Source organism: Myxocyprinus asiaticus, chromosome 15, assembly GCF_019703515.2.
Source record: "Myxocyprinus asiaticus isolate MX2 ecotype Aquarium Trade chromosome 15, UBuf_Myxa_2, whole genome shotgun sequence".
Lineage (NCBI taxonomy): Eukaryota > Metazoa > Chordata > Actinopteri > Cypriniformes > Catostomidae > Myxocyprinus > Myxocyprinus asiaticus.
In genome coordinates, this window is record NC_059358.1 from 44,402,390 (window position 1) to 44,412,746 (window position 10,357).

A 10,357-nucleotide genomic window follows, 5' to 3' on the forward strand; every position below is an offset into this window, starting at 1 on the left:
GGCACCATTTTTGAATGGACACAAGCACAAATGAGATTTTAGAGCTCCGGCAGGGGTAAGATTATCAGTAAATAATTATTACGTACACAAAGATATTTTATGGCTTCAAAAGACTTTGAATATAACACACAGGTTGCATGGGCTATTTGTACGGTATTTTTATGGCACTTTTTGGGTCAAGAACATTTTACATTAATGTTTCCTTTATTAAAGGTTTATAAAGGGGTATAATATTGACTAATATGTCATTTACAAATGCATTATAAATCATTAATATGCAGTTTTAACAACATGAACTTTCATACAATACTTGCCAGATAGTAAGCCACTTTACCTCAAATGCTATAAATGCTTAATAACACTTATTCAACATTAGTAACCTATGAAAATGTACCTTAATGTAAAGTGTACACATATGAAGCATTTATTAAAAAGTTGCCAACATTAGAAACCTATGTAAAAAAATAAATAAAAATAAAAATAAAAAATAAAAAAGTTAAGTGTAGTTTAATGGTCATTAGGCTTTGTTATACATATAATATATTATATAATCTCTCTTTTTAATCTCACGATCATAGTTTTTGCTTATAAATCATAAATAAGGGCATTTTATGTTTTTGATTAATATAAATATGAATAAGTGTATTAATTAAGCATTTATAACATTTAAGTTAAAATGCGAACTATTTGGCAAGTATTGTAAGAAGGTTGCCCTTTTTATTCATATTGTCATAACTGCATATCAGTGATTTATAATTCATTTTTAATGACTTATTAGTCATTAATTAACCCCTTAACGAACCCTCAACAAAGGGAACATTAATGTAAAGTTTTTTTTATTTTATTTATTATTATTATTATTATTTTTATGTATAGTTACTTTTATATTATTATTATTATACATTTTATTTATAGGCACCTTACATGACACTTAAGGACACCTTACAATAAAACAATCAACATTAAACAACAAATAATCATTATTACAGCCTGAACAGACTTAATACAAGCATAAAAACAATCACATAAAAGCCTGCCTAAAAAGATGGGTCTCAAGGCGAGATTTAAAAACAAGAAGACTTTCACTGTTTCACACATCCTGTGACAACGAGTTCCATAAATAAGGAGTTGCATGTCTAAAGGCTCGAGACCCCATAGAAGTTGTGCGAACACGGGGGAGAACAAGAGTGAGTGCAGAAGACGATCTTAAAATGCGAGTAAGAGTGTGGATTTGAAGAAGGTCAGATAAGTATGAAGGGGCAAGATTATTGAGTGCCTTGTAAGGAAGGAGAAGGATTTTAAAGTCAGTGCGATATTTAACCGGGAGCCAATGCATGTGTTATAATATGGGAGTAAAGTGTTTAGTTATAGGAGTTCTGCAAATAATTAGTGCAGCTGAATTCTGTACTAACTGGAGTTTGTAGAGAAGCCTTGATGGCAAACCATAAAAAAGAGCATTACAATAATCAGTACGGGAAGCAACTAAAGCAGGAACAAGAATCGCAATGCTCTTTACTGAAAGAGCTGGACAAAGTCTATTAATATTATGTATATGAAAATATGCAGAGCGAATGACACTGTTTATATGTAGTTTGAATGATAAAGTACTATCAAAGATGACACCCAAACTTTTAACCTGTTTAGCAACAGACACTGGAAAATTATCAATATTCACTGAGCAACATTTAGACTTGGCCAAGTTGGTTTTTGAGCCAACAAGAAGAATTTCAGTTTTACAGCTATTTAACTTAAGAACATTTTATGTAAACCACTCTTTCATCTCAGCTACACAATCTGAGAGGATAGATAGAGGAAAAGTAGAGGTAGGTTTAGAGGACAGGTAAAGTTGGGTGTCATCAGCATAGCAGTGGAATTGAATACCAAATTTCCTAAAAATATTACCAAGGGGTAAAAGATAAATAATAAATAAGAGAGAACCTAGGACTGAACCCTGCAGAACCCCAGTAGTAACGTATGAAGGCTTCAGCTGTACAAATTGAGTACGACCCGTAAAATAAGATCAAAATCAAGTCAGGGCAGTGCCCATGATTCCAATAGATTCTAATCTGTCCAACAGAATGCTGTGCATGATAGTATCAAATGCTGCACTCAAATCGAGCAAAATAAGTATACATAGAAGACCTGAATCAGCAGCTGACAATAAGTCATTAGAAATCTTAACTAATGCAGTCTCAACACTATGATATGAATGGAAACCAGATTGCTCGTACAGACTATTATCAGAAAGATGATCCCGGACCTGGGATGCAACAGTCCTTTCCAGTATTTTAGAAAGAAATGGTAGATTTGAAATGGGGCGAAAATTATCAAAGTTACTTGAATCAGCCCCCGATTTCTTAAGTATAGGAGTTACCACAGCAGTTTTGAGTGAAGACGGAACAGTGCCAGAAACAAGCGAAGAGTGTATAATATCAGTAATTAAAGAAGAGAGAGAAGGTAAGCAGGCTTTAACCAAGTACGTTGGAATAGGATCCAACTGACAAGTTGAAGATTTGGATTTTTGAATAATACAGACTATTTCCTCCATGCTTGGAAGTTTGAAAGCGGGAAAAAAAAAAAAAATAGAGGTTGGTCAGAGCAAAAATTGGAAGCACAACAACCTAAATTTGATACAGAAATTTGTTGATGGTTATTTTCAATTTTTCTATTAAAAAAAGACATAAAAGCTTCACAAAGATCAATAGAATACAAATGAGAAGGAAAATAATCAGGTGGCTTTAAAATATTATTTTCCATAGAAAAAAGGTTTCTTGTGTTCCCTTTTATTAAACTGGCATACTAATCTGTTTTAGCTGTGGTAAGAGCTACTTTATAGTTTTGCATATGCTCAGAATACAGTTCTTTATGTACCACCAGTCCAGTCCTGACATATATGTGCTCCAGACGATGGCCCTTAACTTTTAACTGCCATAGTTCTTGAGTAAACCATGGTGCAGAGTTGACAAATGAAACAGACCTGGTTTTCAACGTAGCATAAACATCTAGAATTGTTTGTAGTCCAACATTGTAATGAAGAACCAAATCATATGGAGTTGAAAAATGGTCATTGCTAAAAAGGGTGGCAAGTCCTTCAGCAAAAACCGAAACATCAATGTTCTTTATGTTCCGAAATGTAATAGAATGACATTGATTGAGCTTAAATACAGGTAACTGAGCATTGAAAGACACCAGCATATGATTTGATAAAGACACATCGGAAATAGTGCAATTATAAGGTGTTACACCTGAACAACGCACAATATCCAGCATATGACCTTTTAAATGGGTAGGAGAATTTATAAATTGTTTTAAACCAAAGCTGTCCAGGCATGATAAAAAATCCCTCACAGATACACTACCTGCATTGTCAATATGAATATTAAAATCCCCAAGCAAAATCACATTAGGACACAATGAACACAGATAAGTTAAAAAGGCAGAAAGTTCATGTAGAAAAACAGAATTGGCCTTAGGAGGACGGTATACAGTAGCAAGTATCATAGGAATTGACTCATTAATTTACAGAGCAATAGACCCAAAAGAAGTATATTCTGGCACAGATATATATAAAACTTTCCACTTCTCATTATATAACATTGCTAAACCCCCATTGCGGCCAGAGGCACGGGGTTTGCAGGTGTACACCTAGCCTGGGGGTGTAGAATGATTAAGTTGAGAGAAGTCATTACTTTGTTGCCACATCTCAGTCTGTTGCCACGTCTCAGTCAGACAGAGAAAATCAAACTTACAGTCCAAGAGCAAATCATACACAACAGGGCCTTTATTGGACAGCGATCGAATGTTCCATAATCCATAAGTAAGATCATTCTTACCAGTGTTTGTGCCAGCTAATCTGGCTAGCTTTGCTAGCATGCTGTGGTCCACAGCCCGTGAATGTTTCTTTGAGGGATGATGATTGGAAGACCAGCGGGTTGATATTGCACTTGAAGAATCATTTTTGTAACTTCGTCTAGACTCCCGATGTATGTATTTGCGTCGTGGTTGATAAGCGATAACCTGATGCAAGTGCAGAGCAAGAGGAGGCTCGCAGAGGTGAAAACGCAGTTGAAACAATTCCACCATGGATATTGTTGAATTAAAACCACAGGGCGAAAGACAGCAGAAAGGATAATCCAGATGAATGCAATCCAAGTTGGCAGATTAGTGATCCTCATTTACCCACTCAAAGCTCAGCGAGCGGACAGAGCAGACAGTCAGACAACTCCAGGAACAACGTTACCAAGGTATCATCAGGTAGGCAAGACTCTCATTAATATTGCACATTTAGGCCAATAAACAGCCAAAACAGCTGAGTAAAACAAAACACAATAAAACACAGTAGAATCAACTTGCGCCAGCGTTCACTCTAGGCATGTCACTTATATATCAGACATCACACATATATAAGTATGGTCTTTTATATTTACATTTTATTTATTTATTTATTTATTTTATTGTTTTGGAGCTTGGTGATTTAATTCACCATTCACTTTTGCTGTATGGAAAAGAACAGCTCGTACATTCTACCTAACATCTCATTTTGTGTTTCAATGGAGAAAGAAAAAAAACAAATACTGAGTCTGAATGACATGAGGGTTAATAAATCAGGATAAATGTTCCTTTGTGGGTAAACTATTTCTTTAATATGTTTTTGTGAATGCGCAGTTCTTGTAGAAAATGATGAATCAGCCCGACAGAAAGTGATTCTTTTAATGCTTTTTTAGTTTTTACATTTGTTTATGATGTCACGCATAATATCATGAATAAAGCTTGGCCATGTGACCATCAGAAGCTGTGAGCAGTTCCAGTGATAACATACTATAGATTAGTGGTTCCCAACCCTGTTCCTGGAGGCCCCCCAACACTACACATTTTGGATATCTCCCTTATCAAACACACCTGATTCAACTCATCCGCTCATTAGTGGAAACTCAAAGACCTGAATTGGGTGTGTCAGTAAAGGGAGATATACAAAACGTGCAGTGTTGAGGGGCCTCCAGGAACAGGGTTGAGAACCACTATATTAATACACTGAAGTGAACTCCCATCATTTAAAGTGTGTATATTTAATTTCAAAGCGTTCTTGGTATTGTCAAATTCATTTTGCAGGACTGTTCTGAAGGCTTTTAACAACTAAATGTGACGTTAAGATGTACATCAGTAATAAGAGATCCTGTACGCCCAATATACACAAGGTTCCCTGCTTTGTGCCTTACAGGTTGATTAATAAGGGTTATGGGTTGGGTTAGGGTTAGTGCTAAAAGCCACAAACCAGGGCATCTTCCACCAATGGGCGGATATATGGCTTTCACATTTGCATATTTGAGTGTCCATCAAAATAATGGGTATTAATGAGTAAACAAATGCAGAGACACAACAAAATTGCAATATATGTGTGTTAGACAACAAAACTGCAATACAGATGTACTGGACCCTCTCATATCTGAACATGGCTTGTGTTCAGACGAACATTTAGCAACCGTTCTAATAGATATTTCAAACAAACTGAGCACTCAAGCGATTTCATCTGACACTTTTCCATGTGTCGTGCACATGTGGGAAACTCTACGAACGAAATGTTCTCACAACGAGGAGTAGGTGCTACGAGTCTTCACCCGCTGCCTGCTCGTGGCAGCTCAACCAGTGACAGGCCTCTGTGAGGTCAATCTAACGGACAGCAACGGAAACAAGAGCAAAAACAAAAGAAAAAAAAAAGCATTTTTGTGTTAAACGTTTTTATGGTGAATTATGTAATGACCAGAATAACTTCATGTGACTCGATGTTTCTTTGGTGAAAGCTCATTGTATATGTGTTATTCAAATTCTGTGTAATTTTAACACTCTCTTGCAAAGTAGGGTATATATTAGATGAACAGAAAATTACTGTATTTTGCTAAATACCGATAATTTTTACCTGTATTTTATTTTCCTCAGCTCTTCTCTTCTTGATAATTTGTGCAATGCTGTATCGAGTGTGATACATGCATATTGTAATATACTGTACGATCTACTCTCAAGATACAACTAAATGGGTTTAAAGGACAATAATTTAACGCCCAAGGCCCAGAATTTCAGCACATTCACTTCCATTGATTGAGGGGTTGATATTAATTCCGAATGGAGTCATGTATGTTATTCTGCGACATAATGTATTCATATCAGATGTATATAAATAAGACATAGATCAGAATATTCAGAGCAGAATATGATGACTGATTTGGTGTCGTTTCTATTCCATTTTCCATGACCGTTCATGGATATTTAGCATATTTATTTCTCCTTTTTTACCCTCCCACACTATTTAAAAGGCTTGATAGATTCTGTAGAGATTTCTATATTGTCAAATCCACTTGTTCAGTCCCCTTTTAGAAAACAGATCTTTAATATAATATACAGTGGGATCCAAAAGTCTGAGACTTCTGCATTTTTCTAATTAAATACAACTTTTTTATTATTTTTATTTGCACAAATTATATTATCATCATAATACTTCGAGTGAAAAGCAGAAACGAAAAAGTAACATTTGAGACTATTTTAAAGAGCATCTTTTGTGCTTTAATAGAAGGAAGAAAATCTGACCTTTTGTACAAAAGGAGTTAACATGATCAGCATCACAAAAGTGCTAGAAACAGTGCAGAATCATAAATATTCCTTATGCATTTTACGTCATAACTTTAAATCTGTCAAAGTCCTAAAGCTTTCTGTTTATTTAAATGATTTAAATGAAAATCTCTTGGATTGGTCGATACGAGTTTTGGACCCCACTGTATGTCATAGTGCACTTCCTTTCACTTAAACTTTCTATGACAGGGTCTCCAGTTACAATTTAGTGACAAATATGAAAAAAAACAAAAACAGAGTTTATACATAAAGCAAGAATGAAATCAAATATTAAGAAATAATTGCAATATTAGATGAGTTGCCACTTTGTGTGTAGCACTGTGGGGATGTTGGAAAATTGATTATAGATTACAAATTATTATTGAATCTGATTAAATCTTATATTTACACTGTGACACATTAATTGTAATAATGACTTCGTATCTTTTGCAGAAACACAGAGTGAAGACCATATTTATCGCACATGGTTTATTTGTAACTGATGAAAAACCATGAAATATTCATTTCTATCTTTATGATATACATTACATTGAACCTTTGCTTTGGGTGTTGGATCAATCAATCCTATTTACGGAGCATAAACATCTATTTTATAAAAAAAGAAAAAAAAAAGAATGAATGAATAAACAATGTGAACATTGCTGTTTTACAAAATTGTATGAAACAAAAAGAAAATAAAAGAAAATAAACTTTTACAAATCTTGTGTTTTGTTTTTATTTTGCTTGCCTTTGGTGTTTATTCATATGCATTTATTTTCTCTCTCTATATCTTTTTTTTTTTCACTCAATTAGCCATGTTTTATCGCTTGGCATGAACACAGAGCAGTGTTTTGGAGAACCTTGCCGTGTGCAGGGTATTTTAATTTGCCTGTAGCAGAAGCTGTCTTTGAAGTGAGCGTCCACCTGAGCTCAGCAGCTCTCAGATAAAGAGACTCATGCGAGGAGAATATTTCACCCTCACTTCAAAGAAACAACGGAGCTGCAGTGTATATTGCCAAAGTCCACGTTTTACATGGTGTTCTAGGAAAGACACAAGGCCAAGTGCAATGTTCCAAAATTTCGCTATGACGCAGAAATCAGGTCTTATACTTATGCACAAAAACATGTAAAGGAATAGTTATCCAAAAATGGAATTCTGTCATCATTTATCATTTTATAGTGTAGAAATATATGTAGGTTCTTTCTGAACTATTGGTAAAACCAGTTTAAACTTGGTATAATAGGCCTGTATGATTATGTCATACATGTAACAGGTTGACATACACATCCTCACACGTTTAACACACTTCTGAAATCTTACAAATGTGGCATTCAAAAATGAAAACTATCATCAGACAAATATGTGTCTTTACTGTTTAAATTATTGCTTCACATGCAGTAAATAATAAAACATTACTTAAATATCATCATATAATGCATTTATCCCTTGTGCGTCAATAAAAAAAAAGTAACTCAGAGGTCCTTTGAGGACAAAAATGTCAGCGTCAAAAAACTGCCATAGAAATGTTATATATTAATATTATTTTCCACTTTCACTGACTTAGATTTTTTTTAACCAACATCAGTCCTGATCATAACTACCAAATATTCATTCATTTTCAGGATTTTAACCCTTTAAATGCCAGTTTGTTTACATAATGCTACTGTTGTTTTTTACACACACACATTTCTCAATATACACATACAAAACACACTCTGACATCCATACCAATACACCCACACAATTTTAGCTGCATCATTTATTCAACTGGCCTGCAGTGCTCTATAATACAGCAAACAGAAAATAGGAAAAAAGTATTTATTTTCTCCATAGGCTAAACATGAGGAAAATGGCACCATTTGGTAGAAAATATTAAATATATATATATATATATTTTGAAGCCAGGGCTCTGGAATGAAAGCATAATATCATAGAATTCATTGTTTTAAGCTTTAATGGCACTGGGATCAAATATTGCAGTTTTAATGGGTTTCAATGGGGACATTTTTGTCCTGAAAGTCCTGAGTGTAACTATTTTGTATACACATTGTATTATAGATGTATTTTAGGAACTGAGGTTGAAATATCAAAATTTCCCCAAAAATACACTCCTTTGGCTAATTGAATGCTGTTGGCATTAACACAACCAAAATGAATGAAAAAACTAAAATGAAAAAGACAAAAATGTCCCGAAGGTCGCATAAGGGTTAAGCTTAATAATAGCCCCAACTGAACAAGTTACTGCCTTCAAAATAAATGCAAAGACATAATTTCATAAGTATCACATTATTTTTATTTGCATCTCCTTTCACAAACAGCTAGTATGCACTGCGATGATGGAGATGGGGTCCTATTTGTCCCGTTAGATCTTACATGGCGAAATAAGATGATCGAAAGATCACACTTGACCTCGTATCTGTCACAGCGATTGCACTTTAGAAATGAAAAACAGTCGAGTTTGTACAATTCCTGTGTGAAGAGTTGAAATCCACCAAAAGCAGCTGCAGGGTAAGTGGGGATTATTAGAGCAGATGTGATAACAATGACAGTGGTCCTTGAAAGGTCATAAATTATGTCAAATCCTGAGTTTGTCCTGATCCACCAATGCTGACGGAAATTTAAAGGAGCCCAAATTTCCAATAACCTTTTAAAAACTAAGTTTTTCAATGCCACAAACAGCACTTTGGGGGCATTTTCAGCTCAATGTGAGCGAAGCGACATTAACCTTTTTGCACGTACGGCTCAGACATGTATGAGCAAACCGGTGCGATCTGCATTAGTGCTACTGTTTAAAAGAGGGACAGAAGCGGTTGTCATAATGAACCAGCTGCTCAAATAGTCTTTCAACATCACTATCAATATTTTTATATGTTACAAACATTCAAACAATCACTAAATAAAAGTATAAAGCCATTACTGTTGGAGCTGACAGTTTTGATGCAGAGATGCGGCCATGTTTTCTGACATCAAACAAAGAATATACAAACTAGTCATTCCACCCGAGCCTTCTCCCATTCCGTCCGTCACTCGTACTAACCACTTCTGGGGCTGGGAGAGTGGAAAGGCTAGTTTTTTAGAACCTTCTATGATCCTCCTTGTATGTGTCTATGACGAGACGAACTCAGAATCCCATCTTGCATTGCAATGAAAATATGGCAGAACGCATAGCCGGCAAGCGCGTTCGCGATCGCATCTTATCTATCATAATCAATCATTATAAACATCTATAAAACAACATTATATGTTTGATAATATATAATCTGACATTCATGCACCTGCTGTGATTTAATCTGTCCTCCAATGCATCTGCTGTGAAGTGTAAGGTAAGATTTGTTTTATTTAAAGCGTGCATTAAAGAACTCACGCTGGGAGATCCATCAGTACAGGAGAAACTCGCGTGCGAAAAGGTTAAAAACAGTTTTATTCTGGGGTGCCAATAGAACCTGCAAGCTGCATATTTTTTCATAAACAGTAACTGCATCTATTGTTTTTGTGTCTTGTAACAGTTTGTAGACATTAGTAATGACTTATATTTCAACCTGAAAATATAAACTATCATATGGCTTTAGAACACTTGAAATATACCACACAGCCCATATGGACTACATTTATGGTGCTTCTTGAGCTTTTTGGACCTTTTTGGAACACTTCCCAGTCACTTTCATTGCATAGGATAGAGCAGCCAGAGCATTCTGCAAAATATCTCCTTTTGTGTTTCTTGGAAGAAAGTCAAACAGGTTTGGAACAACATGCGGG